Here is a 20,063-nt window from a genome sequence, read left to right as displayed (position 1 = left end):
CTCTCAAAAAGAAAAATAGAAATCAACTTGTAAACCTCTAGATCCAGGTCGGCAATGTCTCTCTAATTGCTTGATTTCCTTTCTTCTTCAAAACCAATGGAAACGAAGACACAACATACCAGAATCTCTGGGGCCACATTTAAAGCAGTTTCTAGAGGAAAATATATAGCAATAAATGCCCACATGAGAAGAGTGGAGAGATCCAAAATTGACACCGTATCTATCGTCAAAATAGAAAGAGCTAGAGGAGCAAGATTTGAAAAAAAACTCAAAACCTAGCAGAAGACAAGAAATAACTAAGATCAGAGCAGAACAGAAGGAGATAGAGACACGAAAAACCCTTCAAATAATCAATAAATCCAAGAGCTGGTTTTTTGAAAAGATCAACAAAATAGACCACTAGCCAGATTAATAAAAAAGAAAAGAGAGAACAACCAAATAGATGCAATAAAAAACACTAAAGGGAAAATCACCACAGATTCCACAGAAATTCAAACCATCATCAGAGAATATGACAAACAACTCTATGTGCATAAACTAGTAAACCTGGAAGAAATGGATAAATTCCTGGACTCTTGTGTTCTCCCAAGCCTAAACGAGGAAGAAGTCAAAACCATGAATTGACCAATAACAAGGTCTGAAGTTGAGGCAGCAATTAAGAGCCTACCACACAAAAAAAGCCCAGGTCCAGATGGGTTCACAGCCGAATTCTACCAGACACACAAAGAGGAACTGTTACCATTCCTTCTGAAACTATTCCAAAGAATCCAAAATGAGGGAATCCTTCCCAAATCATTTTATGAGACCAACATCATCCGGATACCAAAACCCGGCAGAGACAACAAGAAAATAAAACTTCAGGCCAATATCCATGATGAATATATACGCAAAAATCTTCAATAAAATACTGGCAAGCTGATTGCAACAGCAAATCAAAAAGCTTATCCACCATGATCAAGTGGGATTCATCCAGGGGATGCAAGGCTTGTTCAACATACGCAAGTCTATAAACATAATTCACCACATAAACAGAACCAAAAACAAAAAACCACATGATTATCTCAATTGATGCAGAGAAGGCCTTTGACAAAATTCAACAGCCCTTTATGCTAAAAACCCTCAATAAACTCGGTATTGATGGAACATATCTCAAAATAATAAAAGCTATTTATGACAAACCAACAGCCAATATCATACTGAATGGGCAAAAACGAGTAGCATTCCCTTTGAAATCTGGCACTAGACAAGGATGCCCTCTCTCACCACTCCTATTCAATATAGTACTGGAAGTTCTAGCCAGAGCAATCAGGCAAGAAAAAGAAATAAAGGGTATTCAAATAGAAAAGGAGGAAGCCAAATTGTCTCTATTTGCAGACGACATGATAGTATACCTAGAAGACCCCATCGCCTCAGCCCAAAAACTCCTGAAATTGATAAGCAATTTCAGCAAAGTCTCAGGATACAAAATCAATGTGCAAAAATCACAAGCATTCCTCTACACCAATAACAGACTTAAAGAAAGCCAAATCAAGAACGAACTGCCATTCACAATTGCTACAAAAAGAATAAAATACCTAGAAATACAACTCACAAGGAACGTATGGGACCTCTTCAAGGTGAACCACAAACCACTGCTCAATGAAATAAGAGAGGACACAAACAGATGGACAAACATTCCATGTTCATGATTAGGAAGAATCAATGTTGTGAAAATGGCCATACTGCCTAAAGTAATTTACAGATTCAACATTATTCCCATCAAGTACTAATGACCTTCTTCACAGAACTGGAAAAAACCACCTTAAACTTCATATGGAATCAAAAGAGAGGCCGCATAGCCAAGTCAATTCTAAGCAAAAAGAACACAGCAGGAGGCATCACACTACCAGACTTCAAACTATACTACAAGGCTACAGTAATCAAAACAGCATGGTACTGGTACCAAAACAGAGATATAGACCAATGAAACAGAACAGAAGCATCAGAGGCAACACAACATATCTGCAACCATACAATCTTGGATAAACCTGACAAAAACAAGCAATGAGGAAAGGATTCCCTGTTAAATAAATGGTGTTGGGAAACCTGGCTAGCCATGTGCAGAAAGCAGAAACTGGACCCCTTCCTGACACCTTACACTAAAATTAACTCCAGATGGATTAAAGACTTAAACATAAGACCTGGCACAATAAAAACCCTACAAGAAAATCTAGGTAAAACCATTCAGGACATAGGAGTAGGCAAGGACTTCATGAACAAAACACCAAAAGCATCGGCAACAAAAGCCAAAATAGACAAATGGGACCTAATCAAACTCCACAGCTTCTGCACAGCAAAAGAAACAGTCACTAGAGTGAATCGGCAACCAACAGAATGGGAAAAAATTTTTGCAGTTTACCCATCTGACAAAGGGCTGATATCCAGAATGTACAAAGAACTCAAACAGATTTACATGAAAAAAAACAAACAAGCCCATTCAAAAATGGGCAAAGGATATGAACAGACACTGTACAAAAGAAGGCACACATGAGGCCAACAAACATGAAAAAAGGTTCATCATCACTGGTCATCAGAGAGATGCAAATCAAAACCACATTGAGATACTGTCTCACGCCAGTTAGAATGGCAATCATTAAAAAATCTGGAGACAACAGATGCTGGAGAGGATGTGGAGAAATAGGAATACTTTTACACTGCTGGTGGGAGTGTAAATTAGTTCAACCATTGTGGAAGACAGTATGGCGATTCCTCAAGGACCTAGAAATAGAAATTCCATTAGACCCAGCAATCCCATTATTGGGTATATATATCCAAAGGACTATAAATCATTCTACTATAAGGACACATGCACATGAATGTTCATTGCAGCACTGTTTACAATAGCAAAGACCTGGATCCAACCCAAATGCCCGTCAATGATAGCCTGGACAGGGAAAATATGTCACATATACACCATGGAATATTATGTAGCAATCAAAAACGATGAGTTTGTGTCCTTTGTAGGAACATGGATGAACTTGTAGAACATCATTCTCAGCAAACTGACACAAGAACAGAAAATGAAATACTTCATGTTCTCACTCATAGGTGGGTGTTGAACAATGAGAACACATGGACACAGGGAGGGGAGCACTACACACGGGGGTCTATTGGGGGGAATAGGGGAGGGACAGTGGGGGATGGGGAGTTGAGGAGGGATAGCATGGGGAGTAATGCCAGATATGGGTGAAGGGGAGGAAGGCAGCAAATCAGACAGCCACGTGTGTACCTATGCAACTATCTTGCATGTTCTTCACATATACCCCAGAACCTAAAATGCAATTAAAAAAAAATACAAAGAACATCACATGCTATAGAGGAATCTTTCACAAAAAGAGTTGGCCAGACATCGTTGCTCACGCCAGTAATCCCAGCACTTTGGGAGGCTGAGGTGGGTGGATCATGAGGTCTTGAGATCGGGACCATCCAGGCCAACATGGTGAAGCCCCATATCTACTTTAAAAATACAAAAAGATTAGTTGGGCATGATGACGCATGCCTGTGATCCCAGTTACTCAGGAGGCTGAGGCAGGAGAATCACTTAAACCAGGAAGTCAGAGGCTGCAGTAAACTGAGATCGCGCCACTGCACTCCAGCCTAGGTGACAGAGCAACACTTTGTCTCAAAAAAAAGTCTATTGATGTTCAAAGTTCACTGTTATCTTATTTTTTAAAATGCCCAGACACCATAAGCTTCAGTAACCATGACCCTGATTAATTAGCAGCCATCAATGTCAAGACAAGACTCTCAACCAACAAAAAGATTACAACTTGTTGAAGGTTCAGATGACCATTAGCATTTTTTAGCAATATTTTAAAATTAAGGTATGTACTTTTTTAGAACACAGTGCTATTACACATTTAATAGAATATAGTATAGTGTAAACTTAACATTTACGTCCAGTAGGGAATCAAAAAATGTGACTGACTTTATTATGCTATTCACTTTATTGTAGCCAGCTGGATGTATATGAATATATGGATATTCCAGATACCTGGAATATCTTCAAGGTATGCACATAAATTTCTGTTTATTATAAACCACTCAGTTTGTGGTCTTCTATTAAAGCAGCAGAAAATGGACTAAAACAAACTTTGCCATTAAATTATTTCTTTGTAGACAGCGTCTGCCCTCAACGGTGAATGTCATTATCCAATAGGCAAACAATTAGAGTATAATTTTAGGAGGTAAAAAAATGTAAGGTCGAAATCTCCAAATACTGGCCCAGAACACTCTTAGAGACAAGCTGAGACACTGTTTGCTTTGAAATTGTTGCCGATGATACAGTTTTATTTTTACCTGTTATATTTCTTCAGGAATGCTGTCGTGGCTTTTAAAATATTTGATGAACGCTACTGTTAGGTCTTGCAGAGCCACTGCGAAGGATGGATGTTAGACAAAGTCATGGTTTCAAGGCTTTATCGAAATTCCTAGAAATTTCCTCATGACATTTAGTTATTTCTTATGCTTTAAGATCATTTATAGTCTGGATCTCATTAAAGAGAATCCCTACTTGAACTGGGAGAACATTTTTATAGGGAAAGACAAGAATGTATTAGTCACTGAACTGAAACTTGTTTTGGTAAATTTATGTGGAAGTGGAATAAATTTAAGACTTTCTTTGCTTAACAGTTTGTTTCCTTCAGATCTCCACTTTGGTCATAATATTTAGTTACTTCTTGAGAAGAAGACTCTGGAGAGAATTCCATTTTTCCTCAAAGGAATCTTTAAATAATCCATATTATTCTTTGAACTGAATAACCAAATACTTAAGCCAGACCTACATCTCCTGACCACGGAGATTTTCCCTATCATATCTGTAACTGGTCTTGATTTCTGCCTGGGGCATTACCTAATATTGTAGAAGAGATAATTTTTTGTGTTTGTTTGTTTGTTTTGAGACAGAGTCTTGCTCTGTTGCCATGCTGTAGTGCACTGGTGTGATCTCGGCTCACTGCAACCTCTGCCTCCCAGGTTCAAGTGATTCCCTTGCTTCAGCCTCCCAAGTAGCTGGGACTACAGGCGCATGCCACCATGCCCAGTTTTTTTTTTTTTTTTTTTTTTTTTAGTAGAGACTCAGTTTCACCATGTTGGCCAGGATAGTCTCAATCTCCTGACCCTGTGGTCTGCCTGCCTTGGCCTTCCAAAGTGCTGGGATTACAGGCATGAGCCACGGCACCCAGCCAAGATAATGTGTTTTAAAAATAGGTTTAAAGAGTGTTTTTACCCTGCATAATTAATGAGGAAGGTATTTTTTGTTTGTAGGGTATTCCACAGTTTATCTCCTCAAACTACATCTCAACAATGTTCTTAAGTAACGAAGCAATTGCTTTTCAGTTTCTAGAAAGGTAATAGCCATTTACTGCAAAGATATTCCAGCTCATATAGAGAAAGCTATGCATATACTGAAAGACAGCCTTCTCGCTTCCCTTCTGGGGTTCTAATGTCTTCCTGGAATTTCCTTCCAGGAAATTTCTGTTTTCCCTTAAAGAGTTAACTGCTGTATGAGAAGCATCCTGAAAGAAGACAATATGGTTCCTTTGGAAGGGAACAAGGTTACTTTATTTACGCATGTTAAAGTATGCAACCTCTGAATTATTAACTGGAAAGTCAATAATCGAATGTACTAATAACTATATAGCATATCACTTTCAAAGTAATAACTAGTGCATAATGTTTTAAAAACTCATATAACCATCAAAAGTATGTAATAAAAAACAGTGATCCTCTGCTTTGTTCATCTTCTTGTCCTGCTCCTTAGAGGTAACTGTTTTCAATTTTGTCATGTTCTAGCATTTACCTTCATATTTCTAAATATGCAGCTTTGCTATTTATTCATCAATTTTAGAAATTATCCAAGTTATCTATTATTATGGTAGAAGAGTTACACTCCCTCGGCTTCCCCTAATTCATCCTTCTGATGCAGTTTTTTCATAAATTTTGTTAAATTCATTTTCAGTGTTTTTCATTGCTATGACTGTATGTATATTTGCATCTCATTCAAGAAGCGTGACTGAATAGCACACTCTAGGGCAATCAGGAGGCCAGCTGACTTTTTCTTCATGTAACCCCAAAGGTCAACGTGTTACTGGTAGAGGGTATCCAGGTTCTTGGCATCATGAACAAAGAACTGGACACAATGCACAAACAAAGCAAGGAAAGAATGAAGCAAAACAGATTCACTGAAAACAAAAATACACTCTACAGCAGGAGTCGCCCAAGCACAGGGGCTCAAAAGCCTACTTACACCATTTTCTGGGGTTTAAACACCCTCTAGAGGTTTCCATTTGCCATTTGGTGTACACCTCATGCAAATGAATTCGTGGCCCACAATCAGAGGCTTTGGTTGCAGAAAGCAACCAATCAGAGGCTAAAGTTAAATTACAAAGGTTACACTCTTTGCAAACATCTGATTGGCTGTAGAAAACTACCAATCAGAGGCTAAAGTGAAGTTACAAAGGTTACACTCTTTGCAAACATCTGATTGATAGTAGAAAGCTACCAATCAGAGGCTAAAGTGAAGTTACAAAGTTACAGTTCTATGCAAATGAAGACTAGGCTAGCAATCACTCTGATTGCCGAAAGCAAGTAATCAGAGGTACTTTCAATTTTTCCTTTGCTGCTTAGAAAAGAAAGGGTGGTTTGCAAAGGGAGTAGCCTGTGGTCCTTTTGTTACTTAGCTATGGTAAGTTGCAGTTTTCCTCTGATTTCGTTCTAGGAAGTCGTGGGAATCCACTGTAGATTCCCTGCCTCCAGACACTATTCTCCTGCCTCAAATGTCTCTAGAGAGACACTGTATTTTTTCTGAGGTTGTTCATCTCTCCACCTCCTGCTTGTGGTTGTATGATTGGTTATTGTTATTTTGAAATTCAGTCAGGGAACATGAAAAAGGCTTTACCATTTCAAACGCAGATCACTGAATTTGTTTTAAATGAATCATTTCATCTTCACTCTTCTCTATTCCTCGTTCAGTTTCAAAGTATCCCCTCCATTACTAGTGTTGGGAAGAGGTGGGACCTGACTCTTGTGGTGTGTACAGTAACCTGGGAATCTAACTCTTGCATATACAGGCCTTCAAACAGTCCCCGGACTTTGCTATTTACACACTTTTGCGCCAAACCTTTCTAGACTCCAGTGGGGATGGCACCAGGTTCAACAGGCCAAAGAAGACACTCAGAGCCAGCAAACAAAAGATGGGGTTGTATTGGGGGCTAACTCCAGGGGACAGCACAGTGGTGGTGGGCCCGACAGTAGAACCCCACAACCCAGTGGCAGTGGGCTGAGCAGAAGAATCAAAATCACTTGCAAAAAGCATGCAGTTTTTATAGCATTTTCACTTAGCCCCTGTCCCCTAAAATCTTCACCTGGAAACTTTCATTTAACCCAAAACAACAGGCTTCAATGCTCTGTACAGCCCACATTCCACAGGACAGGATGGGGCCCAGATGTTCCTATAGATGAGGAATAAATCTCTGGATAGTTCCCCTCCCAGATTCCTTAGCTTGGAACTCTGAACAGCATTCAGGTGCACCTGCCATACAGAGTCATTCTTAGGGTATGTGTAAATTATTGCTATCAAGTTCATTTAATACACACACACACACACACACACACACACACCCTACACAGCCCTGCATTCTGAGATTCCTGGCACTTCCAATTCATGAGCATTTTCAGGATTCTGTGGGACAAATCAGCTAAGTCCTATTAGTATCCTCATTTATGGGTACTCTTAACTTGTTAGGTCTACTGATTACATTTAAAATGTACTGGGTAGAGGAAGAAGTGGGAAAAACAGGAATTTATCTTCAAATAAGCAACAAAGCATCAATTGTGTTGGGTTCATTTCATATCTGTGATAATTGACTTAATTTGTCTACAGAGTTCTGTCTATCCTTCATGAGCTTGGCATGACATGTCTGGGTTTTCTTTCTTTTTTTTTTTTTTGGTGTTTTGTTTTTGTTTTTTTTTACACAAAGGTAAACTTTGACAGATAAGAAAATGATCTTGAAGTAGCACTTGCCTTGTGTCAGCTTTAAGAGGACAGTGGTCTGAGCCCCTGAAGTACAGGTGATGTTAAAGAACCATAACTTTAATCTTCAAAATATTCTACAATTGCAGAAACATGTGAGACCAAGAGTTGAACTCTCTGTCTCAAAAGTAATAAAAGGCCTTAAATTTCACCCCTTGCTAGAAGGGTTTAGAAATGCCTGTTCTGGGCACCTTGCATCCAGGCAGTAAGTTTGATCAATCTGTAGTGGATCTGTGTTTCTTCCCTTCCTGCTGTGGCTGGGATTGGCATAGCTGTCAGGTGGAACTGTTGCACCAAAATGCCCAAGGCTTAATGGAATCCATCATGAATATGGCTCTAAGGTTTTTACATATTTATGGTTCTCTCCATTCCTGTATGATGATAGAATGGGAAGGATGTATTCACTTTTTGAGTGACAGCTAAAGATACTTATCAAACTAATAGGTTTTTACATATTTATGGTTCTCTCCATTCCTGTATGATGATAGAATGGGAAGGATGTATTCACTTTTTGAGTGACAGCTAAAGATACTTATCAAACTAATATATTCCTTGTCTGTTCTTTTTTTTAAGAAAGGGCCTCAATCTGCTGCCCAGGATGGAGTACAGTGGTATAACGATAGCCTCAAACTCCTGGGCTCAAGACATCCTGCCACCTCAGCCTCTCAAGTAGCTGGGATTATAGGCATGCGTCATCACATCCAGCTAATTTTTCTTATTTTTTGTAGAGATGGGGTCTTGCTATGTTGTTGCCGAGGCTGGTCTTGAACTCCTGGCCTCAAGCAATCCTTCCACCTAGGTCTATTTATATAAATATTGGTATTATATCCAGAACAAAAAAAATGTGGTGTAAAAAAATTATTAAGACCTGACCATATGCTATTATCTGAAAATAATCTTAACATACCAAATAAGTTAATAAATAAGTACTCAGAGCCAGCAAACAAGACATGGGGTTGTGTTGGGGGCTAAACAGAGAGCGCAGTGGGGGTGGGCAGGATAGGAGAACCCCACTACCCAGTGGCAGTGGGATGAGTAGAAGAATCACAATCACTTGTAAAAATCATGCAGTTTTTATAGCATTTTCAAATAAACGCTATAAAAATTTTAAGGAGATACACTCCTTAAATCCTAAAAAGCAAGGGTAGAGGAACCCTTTTCTGGTAAAACACTAAAGATAATCTTAAAATACTAAGAAGAATCTGAAACAACAGTAGAAAAATAAAAAATTCTAAATATAATATAAACAAAGTTCTGATACAGAAGTTAAAACTGGATGACCAGAGCCATTGACTGCACTGAAGTGGCAACATCTGTCACAGCTTCATGGCAGTCATGGCCTTTCCAGGAGTGGGAGTCCTTGGAAGACTTAGACACAATCTTATCACTAAAAGCAAAGATCCTCAGGTGTAAATCTCAAAGAGAAGACCCTTACATTTTCTCCTGTGTGACCTAAAGCAATGACATGGGACTTTGGCATCTCAGTTGCCTTATCTGAAAAAATAGGATGCCTGCCTCCTAGGATTGTTGTGACAATTAAGAGTAAAACTGTTAGATGAGTGCCTGGCACAATGGCACACTGTAACTGTTACCAATTAGTATTATTACCTCGCACCTAAGGCAAGAAGGAAATAGAAAAATGCTAAAAAAATTTAAAAATAAGGTAGGAGGAGGATGGTTAGAATTAGCTAAAGGTGATGCCCTAATCAAACAGCCCAGGGTCTCTCCCTTTTGGTCCTAAAATATTTTCCAATTCAGGAAATTCCAGGACTGCATCAGCAGAATGAGATAACTGGCTTGTTGTCTGAACCCTTTGCCAGCACGTGATGCTATTATGTGAGCCCACTGTTCCAACATGAGTCACACATGTGAGCTGCAGCCACTTCTGCAGATGGAATAGTGTTTCATCAAGGTACAAGAACTGCACTTTCTCCTTTTTTCTCATCTTGAACCTGAATCATGTGGGGTTAATTTCCTAAGTATTTGTTCTATAGTTAATTCGAAACTATCCATGCTAGTGGAGAGAAAAAAAGACACAGATGGACATAAAGAATGACTGCTTTAAAAACCTCTTATAACTTGTGACTTTTGTAGTTAGAATTCGATATTGAGAATTGGTGCCTAATGTTCTGGAAACAAAACTTGAAGCAAAGTAAGTCTTGCTGGTCAGGCACGGTGACTTGTGCCTGTAATACCAGCACTTTGGGATGATGAGGCAGGCGGATGGGCTGAGCCCAGGAGTTTGAGGCCAGACTGGACAACATGGTAAAACCCTATCTCTACAAAAAAAGATTCTTTGAAAAATTAGACAGGCATGGTAGCACATGCCTATGGTCCCAGCTACTCAGGAGGCTGAGGTGGGAGGATCACTTGAGCCTGAGAGGTTAGGACTGCAGTGAGCCATCATGGTACCACTGTACTCCAGCCTGGCAAGACCATCTCAAAAAAAAATTAGGTTAAAAAAGTTTTAAAATAAAGTAAGTCTTGCTAGAAGAATGACCTCAGACAAACCAGAAAATTTATCCCAGCCTTCATTTCATAACCTAGTACAAAACCATTCTGCTTTCCTGTACTGAGGCAGGAGGAACCACAGCATCTGATGGGGGACATTACTGGCCTGACTTACGTGATTACTCTCTCTTGCACTTCATGGGGAGAAGGTAGATAGTTAACCATTCCTGGCTGCTGAATATAATTGTGAATAGAGCCTTAGTCTCCTCATCATTCTGAAGATTGTATGCAATAGAAATAACAAAGAAAATTATTATCTCACCTGAGAGTTTAAGTTATTTTTTAAAATTCATGAATAGTATAGTTTGTGCATTATGTAGAAATCAGCTCTTCAGTAGACTGTCCCTGGGAAAACTGGTTGGAGGGTTTTTTTGTTTTTATTTTCCCAAGGGCAGAGAGAGCAAGGAAGGAAGGGAGAAAGAAATATCAGTCTGAATCAATGATACACACACACCCACACATCAGTTTTATCACTGAGTTGTAATTTTTTTTTTTTTTGAGGCAGGGCTAGAGTGCAGTGTCATGATTATAGCTCACCACAGCCTTGAACTCCTGTTCTGAAGCAATCTTCCTGCCTCAGCCTGCAAAGTGCTGGAATTACCGGCATGAGCCACTATGCCTGGAGATGTGTAATGTAATGTAATTCTACTATGTGATAAAACCCTAAATTATGATTTTCAGTATATCCCACTGAAGCCAGCTCAGTAAATCCCACAAGCCAGTTCACCTATGAGATACTTTCTATAAAGTTTAACTCTTCAAGTCTGCAAACACTTTTTTAATGTATGAATTTAGAAATGACTGTCTGAAAATTTTGTTTCTAAAATACAAGAAGACATGTGCTTTATGAATGTATATATTCCATTTCATTATTTCTCCCTGTAGAACATAAATTCATGGTGAAGGGCACCATAATGAATTACTTAGCCAAGCCAGTCTTTTTGACTTGAGCTTAGATGACTGATACAAAGGAGGGATCCAAGATGGCCGATTAAGAGCAGTTTAGGATTACAGCTCCCAGCGAAAGCGCGGAGGGTGAGTGGACGTCACATTTCCAGACAGATTTTTATTGCCCACAGACCACGAAATTCCCAGGTGGAGGAGCCCCATGGGTCACCAGTGAGGCTAGTTTGGCCAGTGCGGCTGTTTTGCCAGCGCCCTGGCACCACAGTTCTCCATACAAAATACACAGGTCTGGGCTCCGTTTTAGCTGGTGATTGTAGCTCCGGGAAGGCAGAGTTGCCCATTCATCTGATTAAAAAGGGGACTGAAACAGGGAGCCAGGCCAAGAGATTCCTGGGCAAAAAAGCACCACAAAGCTAAGCGCGGCTGTTTCAGCTGGCGCAGTGGGTCGCCACACAGGAAATCACACAGATCCTGGCACCTTTTCAACAGGCAACTGAAACACCTGGGAGAAAGTCAACCATTCAACCAAAACAAAACAAAACAAAACTCTGAGGCAGAGAGCCAGGTGATCAGGCTCGGCTGGTCCCACCACACAAAAAAACAGCAATCTGATATGCTCTGAATTCAGCTCAACCCTTGAGCTCCTATAAAGGAAAGACTGTTTCCTCAAGCAGCTCTCTGACCCCTGTATATCCAAAGAGTTACCTCATAAAGCAGAGCTCAGACTGACATCTGATGGGTATCCTTCTGGGACAAAGATAGCAGAAGAAGAAACTGGCGGCAACCCTTACTATTCTGCAGCTGCTGCAGGTGATCCCCAGGCAAGCAGAGCCTGGAGTGGACCTCAACAGTCCTAAAGCAGAGGGGCCAGACTGTTAGAAGGAAAACAAAGAAACAAAGAAATAACTTCAACATCAACAAACTGGACAACCACTCAGAGACCCAATTTGAAAGTCAACAACCACAAAGACGACAGGTGGAAAAATCCACAAAGATGGGAAGAAACCAGTGCAAAAAGGATGAAAACACCTGAAACCAGAATGCCTCTCCTCCTACAGGGGATCACAACTCCTCACCAGCAAGGGAACAAGGCTGGACGGAGAATGAGTGTGATGAATTGACAGAATCAGGCTTCAGAAGGTGGGTAATAAGAAACTTCTGTGAACTAAAAGAACATGTTCTAACCCAACCCAAAGAAACTAAGAACCTTGAAAAAAATTTTTGATAAAATGCTAATGAGAATAAACAACTTAGAGAGGAATATAAGTGAATTGATGGAGCTGAAAAACACAACATGAGAACTTCGTGAAGCATACACAAGTTTCAACAGCTGAATTGACCAAGAAGAAGAAAGGATATCAGAGGTCGAAGATCAACTCAATGATATAAAAGAAGAAGTCAAAATTAGAGAAAAAAGCACAAAAGGAATGAACAAAGTCTCCAAGAAATATGGGACTATGTGAAAACAACTAATCTATGTTTGATAGCTGTACCTGAGTGTGACGAAAAGAATGAATCCAAGCTGACAAATATTCTTCAGGATATTATCCAGGAAAACTTCCCCAACCTAGCAATGCAGGCCAATATTCAAGTCCAGGAAATACAGAGAACACCACAAAGACATTCCTCAAAAAGAGCAACCCCAAGGCACATAATCGTTAGATTCACCAGGGTTGAAATGAAGGAGAAAATGCTAAGGGCAGCCAAAGAGAAAGGTTGGGTTACCCACAAAGGGAAGCCCATCGGACTCACAGTGGATCTCTCAGCAGAAACCCTACAAGCCAGAAGAGAATGGGGGCCAATATTCAACATCGTTAAAGAAAAAAACTTTTGGCCGGGCATGGTGGCTCATGCCTATAATCCCAGCACTTTGTGAGGCTGAGGCAGGTGGGTCACGAGGTCAAGAGACCGAGACCATCCTGGTCAACAAGGTGAAACCCTGTCTCTACTAAAAATACAAAAATTAGCTGGGCATGGTGGTGCGTGCCTGTAGTCCCAGCTACTCGGGAGGCTGAGGCAGGAGAATTGCTTGAACCCAGGAGGTGGAGGTTGCAGTGAGTCGAGATCATGCCATTGCACTCCAGTCTGGGTAACAACAGTGAAACTCTGTCTCAAAAAAAAAAAAACAACTTTCAACCCAGACTTTCATTTCCAGCCAAACTAAGCTTCATGAGTGAAGGAAAAATAAAATCCTTTGTGAACAAGCAAGTACTCAGACATTTCATCACCACCAGGCCTGCTTTACAAGAGCTCCTGAAAGAGGCACTAAACATAAAAAAGAACAACCAGTACCAGCCACTCCAAAAACATACCAAATGGTAAAGAGCATCAACACAATAAAGAAACTGCATCAACTAATGGGCAAAACAGCCAGCTAGCATCAAAATGGCAGGTTCAAATTCACACATAAGAATATTTACCCTAAATGTAAATGGGCTAAATGCCCCAATCAAAAGACACAGACTGGCAAATTGGATAAAAAGCCAAAATCCATCAGTGTGCTGTATTCAGGAAACCCATCTCACATGCAAGGATACACAAAGGCTCAAAATAAAGCGATGGAGGAAGATTTACCAAGCAAATGGACAGCAAAAAAAGCAGGAGTTGCAATTCTCATCTCTAATAAAATAGACTTTAAAGCAACAAAGATCAAAAGAGACAAAGAAGGACATTACATAATGGTAAAAGGATCAATGCAACAAGAAGAGCTAATGATCCTAAATATGTACCCACCCAATACAGGAGCACCCAGATACATAAGGCAAGTTCTTTATGGCTAACAAAGAGACTTAGACTCCAACATAATAATAGTGGGAGATTTTAACACCCCATCATCAATATTAGACAGATAAATGAAAATTAACAATGATACCCAGGACTTGAACTCACACCGGGAACAAGCAAACCTAATAGACATTTACAGAACTCTCCACCCCAAATCCACAGAATATACATTCTTCTCAGCACCACATCACACCTACTCTAAAAGTGACCACATAATTGGAAGTAAATCACTCCTCAGCAAATGCAAAAGAACTGAAATAATAACAAACAGTCTCTCAGACCATAGTGCAATCAAGTTAGAACTCAGAATTCAGAAACTAACTCAGAACTGCACAACTTCATGGAAACTGAACGACTGGCTCTTGAATATTGACTGGATAAATAATGAAATGAAGGCAGAAATAAAGATGCTCTTTGAAACCAACAAGAACAAAGACACAACCTGCCAGAATCTCTGGGACACATTTAAAGCAGTGTCTAGAGGAAAATATATAGCAATAAATGCCCACATGAGAAGCAAGGAGAAATCTAAAATTGACACCCAATCATCAAAATTGAAAGAGCTAGAGGAGCGAGATTAAAAAAAACTCAAACCTAGCAGAAGACAAGAAATAACTAAGATCAGAGCAGAACTGAAGGAGACAGACACAAAAAACCCTTCAAAAAAATCAATAAATTCAGGAGCTGCCTTTTTAAAAAGATCAACAAAATAGACAGACCAATAGCCAGATTAATAAAAAGGAAAACAGAATAATCAAATAGATGCAGTAAAAAACGATAAAGGGGATATCACCACAGAATCCACAGAAATAAAAACCATCATCAGAGATTATTACAAACAACTCTATGCACATAAACTAGTAAACCTGGAGGAAATTAATAAATTCCTGGACACTTGCATCCTCCCAAGCCTAAACCAGAAAGAAGTCAAAACCCTGAATAGACCAATAACAAGGTCTGAAGTTGAGGCAGCAATTAAGAGCCTACCACACAAAAAAAGCCCAGGTCCAGATGGGTTCACAGCTGAATTCTACCAGACACACAAAGAGGAGCTGGTACCATTCCTTCTGAAACTATTCCAAAGAATCCAAAGCAAGGGAATCCTTCCCAAATCATTTTATGAGACCAACAACATCCTGATACCAAAACCCGGCAGAGACTCAACAAGAAAAGAAAACTTCTGGCCAATATCCATGATGAACATAGATGCAAAAATCTTCAATAAAATACTAGCAAGCCGATTGCAACAACATATAAAAAGCTCCTCCACCATGGTCAAGTGGGATTCATCCAGGGGATGAAAGGCTGGTTCAACATATGCAAGTCTATAAACATAATTCACCACATAAACAGAACCAAAGACAAAAACCACATGATTATCTCAATTGACACAGAGAAGGCCTTTGACAAAATTCAACAGCACTCTATGCTAAAAACCCTCAATAAACTCGGTATTGATGGAACGTATCTCAAAATAAAAGCTGTTTACGACAAACCCATAGCCAATATCGTAGTGAATGGGCAAAAACTGGAAGCATTCCCTTTGAAATCCGGCACTAGACAAGGATGCCCTCTCTCACCATTCCTATTCAATATAGTACTGGAAGTTCTAGCCAGAGCAATCAGGCAAGAAAAAGAAATAAAGGGAATTCAATTAGGAAAGGAGGAAGTCAAATTGTCTCTATTTGCAGACAACATGATTGTATATCTAGAAGACCCCATCATCTCAGCCCAAAATCTCCTGAAACTGATAAGCAACTTCAACAAAGTCTCAGGATATAAAATCAATGTGAAAAAAATCACACACATTCCTATACACCAATAGCAGACTTAAAGAAAGCCAAATCAAGAACGAACTGCCATTCACGATTGCTACAAAGAGAATAAAATATCTAAGAATACAACTAACAAAGAACGTAAAGGACCTCTTCAAGGTGAACTACAAACCACTGCTCAACAAAATAAGAGAGGATACAAACAGATGGAGAAACATTCCATGTTCATGGTTAGGAAGAATTAATATCGTGAAAATGGCCATACTGTCCAAAGTAATTTACAGATTCAACGCTATCCCCATCAAGCTACCAATGACCTTCTTCACAGAACTGGAAAAAACCACCTTAAACTTCATATGGAACCAAAAGAAAGCCCGCATAGCCAAGTCAATTCTAAGCAAAAAGAACACAGCAGGAGGCATCACACAACCAGACTTCAAACTATCCTACAAGGCTACAGTAATCAAAAATAGCATGGTACTGGTACCAAAACAGAGATATAGACCAATGGAACAGAACAGAGGCACCGGAGGCAACACAACATATCTACAACCATACAATCTTTGATAAACCTGACAAAAACAAGCAATGGGGAAAGGATTCCCTGTTTAATAAATGGTGTTGGGAAAACTGGCTAGCCATGTGCAGAAAGCAGAAACTGGACCCCTTCCTGACACCTTACAGTAAAATTAACTCCAGATGGATTAAAGACTTAAACAAAAGGCATAACACCATAAAAACCCTAGAAGAAGGCCAGGTGCGCTGTCTCAAGCCTGTAATCCCAGCACTTTGGGAGGCCGAGGCGGGTGGATCACGAGGTCAAGAGATCGAGACCATCCTGGTCAACATGGTGAAACCCCGTCTCTCCTACAAATACCAAAAATTAGCTGGGCATGGTGGCACATGCCTGTAATCCCAGCTACTCAGGAGGCTGAGGCAGGAGAATTGCCTGAACCCAGGAGGCGGAGGTTGCGGTGAGCCGAGATCGCGCCATTGCACTCCAGCCTGGGTAACAAGAGAGAAATTCCGTCTCAAAAAAAAAAAAAAAAAAAAAAAAATCCCTAGAAGAAAATCTAGGCAAAACCATTCAGGACATAGGCATAGGCAAGAACTTCATGACCAAAACACCAAAAGCATTGGCAACGAAAGCCAAAATAGACAAATGGGACCTAATGAAACTCCACAGCTTCTGCACAGCAAAAGAAACAGTCAATAGAGTGAATCAGCAACCAACAGAATGGGAAAATTTTTTTGCAATCTACCCATCTGACAAAGGGCTGATATCCAGAATCTACAAAGAACTAAAACAGATTTACAAAAAAATAAGCAAGCCCATTCAAAAGTGGGCAAAGGACATGAACAGATACTTTATAAAAGAAGACATACATGAGGCCAACAAACATGTGAAAAATACTCGTCATCACTGGTCATTAGAGAAATGCAAATCAAAACTACATTCAAATACCATCTCACACCAGTTAGAAGGGCGATCATTAAAATATCTGGAGACAACAGATGCTAGACAGGATGTGGAGAAATAGAAACACTTTTACACTGTTGGTGGGAGTGTAAATTAGTTCAACCACTATGGAAGACAGTGTGGCAATTCCTCAAGGACCTAGAAATAGCAATTCCATTTGACTCAGCAATCCCATTACTGGGTATATATCCAAAGGATTATAAATCCTTCTACTGTAAGGACACATGCATGCGAAATGTTCATTGCAGCACTGTTTACAATAGCAAAGACCTGGAACCAATCCAAATGCCCATCGATGATAGACTGGACAGGGAAAATGTGGCACATATACACCATGGAATATTATGCAGCCATCAAAAACAATGAGTTCGTGTCCTTTGTAGGGACATCGATGAATCTGGAAACCATCATTCTCAGCAAACTGACACAAGAACGGACAATCAAACACTGCATATTCTCACTCATAGATGGGTGATGAACAATGAGAACACATTGAAAACAGGGAGGGGAGCATCACACAGTGGGGTGTGTCGGGGGGAAATAGGGGAGGGACAGCGGGGGGTGGGGAGTTGGGGAGAGATAGCATGGGGAGAAATGCCAGATATAGGTGATGGGGAGGAAGGCAGTAAATCACACTGCCATGTTTGTACCTATGCAACAATCTTGCATGTTCTTCACATGTACCCCAAAACCTAAAATGCAATTAAAAGAAAAAAAAAGATGACTGATACTGTTTGGCTCTGTGTCCCCACCCAAATCTCATGGTGAATTGTAATCCCCAGTGTTGGAGAAAGGTGGGAAATAACTAGATCAAGGGGGTGGAATTCCCCCTTGCTGTTCTCAGGACAGTCAGTGAGTTCTCATAAGATCTGGATATTTAAAAGTGGGTAACACTTCCCCCTTCGCACTTTCTTTCTCCTGCTCCACCATGTGAAGATGTGCCTGCTCCTGCTATGACTGTAAGTGTCCTGAGGCCTCCCCAACCATGCTTCCCATACAGCCTGTGGAATAGTGAGTCAACTCACCCTCTTTTCTTCCTAAATTACCCTGTCTCAGGTAGTTCTTTTTAGCAGCATGAGAACAAAGTAATGCAATGACCGTATTGTCTCTAAGTCCACACTTTGCTGTTGTCAGCCACGCAAACAGAACCCAGTTTTGGATGGGAGGCCCTATTGGCACTCAGAAGACATCTGAAGGCCAGTCTTCATTTTTTTCTCAGCACTTTCAGCCTGTACTGTTTTTTTATTTTTCCAAAATGAAGAGAGTTTTTTTTTTAAAAAAAAGAAACAGGTGATAATAGCTGAAAATACACTACAAATATGTATTTCACTCTTCAGAGGTAACTGTATAAACTTTTATATTTTAATGCACATGTATAATTTGTTAATAAATGTAATTTTAAAGAAGACTTCAGCCAAATTAAATTTAAAGGAGTTTAACTGAGCAATAAATGATTCATGAATCACGAGGCCCCAGAACTATTGCAGATCCAGAGACTCCAGTGCAGCCATATGGTAGAAGATTTATAGACAAAAACAAACCAACCAACCAGGCAGTGGTGTACAGAAATTGGAAGTGAGATACAGAGACAGCTGGATAGGTTACAGTTTGGCATTTGCCTTTCTTGAACACAGTTTGAACACTCGGCAGTGTATGAGTGGTTGAAGTACGGCTGTTGGGATTGGTCAAGACTCAACTATTGTTACAGACACATACTCCTGAGTTAGGTTTTCAATCTTGCTTGCCAATTAAGTTAGATTACAGTTTGTCCACAAGGACTCAAATATAGAAGTACAAAGTCCTTCTCAGGCCATTTTTAGTTCAGTTTAACAAATCATAATCAACAAATTAAGTAACCTGATTTTTTCACTTGCAGTGTATCATGGGCATCTTTCTTGTTAGAGTTGATAGAAACATCTCAAATATTGTTAAGCGTTGAGTGGTTCTCAAACTTCACTGCACATTAGAATTACGTAGCGCACTTTATGAAAATGCAAATACTGGGCCTCACTCTCAAACATACAATCAGAACATCTGAGGGTGGGTCCTGGAATTATGAGTTTTTTAAAATGCTTCTGGAAATGCACAGGTGCAGTCAGGGTTGAGAATCACTTATCTATCTTATTTTTTAATCTATATCGCATTATGCATACACCATATAAACCCCCTCCTACTGATGGACACTTAGGTAGTTGTGAATTTTTCTACTATATGCAGTGCTGCAATTAACATTATTTTATATACATTTTGCTTATTTGGCCTGAAGATAAAGTCCTAAATTTAGAATATACATATTTAAAATATTAATACATGTACCCGATTCTTTTCCAGAATGATATATTCTAAAGTACCAGCCAACTGACTTTTCCTACCCTGGGAACTATTGATATTTTTCATCTTTGTCAGTTTGATGGATTGAAAACAATCTCTGATGTTGCTTTCATTTGAATTTCATTGCTTATTAGTGAGGCCGAGAAACTCATGAGCCATTATTCTGTCTCCTAAACTAACTCTAATTAGAGTCAAGTACTGACTA

This window comes from Callithrix jacchus, chromosome 8 (genome assembly GCF_049354715.1).
Source record: "Callithrix jacchus isolate 240 chromosome 8, calJac240_pri, whole genome shotgun sequence".
Taxonomy (NCBI): Eukaryota; Metazoa; Chordata; class Mammalia; order Primates; family Cebidae; genus Callithrix; species Callithrix jacchus.
This window is presented reverse-complemented; position numbering follows the sequence as displayed.